At 40.0% G+C, this 310-nt stretch overlaps 1 protein-coding gene across 1 annotated transcript in view; it reads left to right on the top strand.

Annotated features, from left to right (window-relative positions):
• LOC119587088 (protein lifeguard 3-like) overlaps positions 1–310 on the top strand; it is a gene marked incomplete at its 5' end in the record, with an annotated part of 70,866 nt that overhangs the window by 69,901 nt on the left and 655 nt on the right.

Raw genomic sequence — 310 nt, 5'->3', positions numbered from 1 at the left:
CCCTTGTTCGTGGGTAGCATCTAGTATGATGCCATGGCGGCGTTGCATCAATGCCGTGGGTGGCATCCCTACTGATGCTGGCCCATATGGATATACCCGTTTGGCAGACTGCACAGCCGCTGAGAAAGCCCATATATATTGGTTTAAAGTAATAAAGAATTTTGATAATTTCATGATTGGTCTGAGCTGTTGTACTCTGCATAATAATTATCATTATATGGAAGAACAGATCTAATGAACACTGTCATCATCACTCACTCATCGTTTTTGTTTTCAAGTGGAAAAGAATTGTTTCAATGTCAAATTAAAG

Source organism: Penaeus monodon, chromosome 22 (genome assembly GCF_015228065.2).
Source record: "Penaeus monodon isolate SGIC_2016 chromosome 22, NSTDA_Pmon_1, whole genome shotgun sequence".
Taxonomy (NCBI): Eukaryota; Metazoa; Arthropoda; class Malacostraca; order Decapoda; family Penaeidae; genus Penaeus; species Penaeus monodon.
Note: the sequence above shows the minus strand (reverse complement) of the source record. Positions and strands in the feature narration are given on the sequence as shown.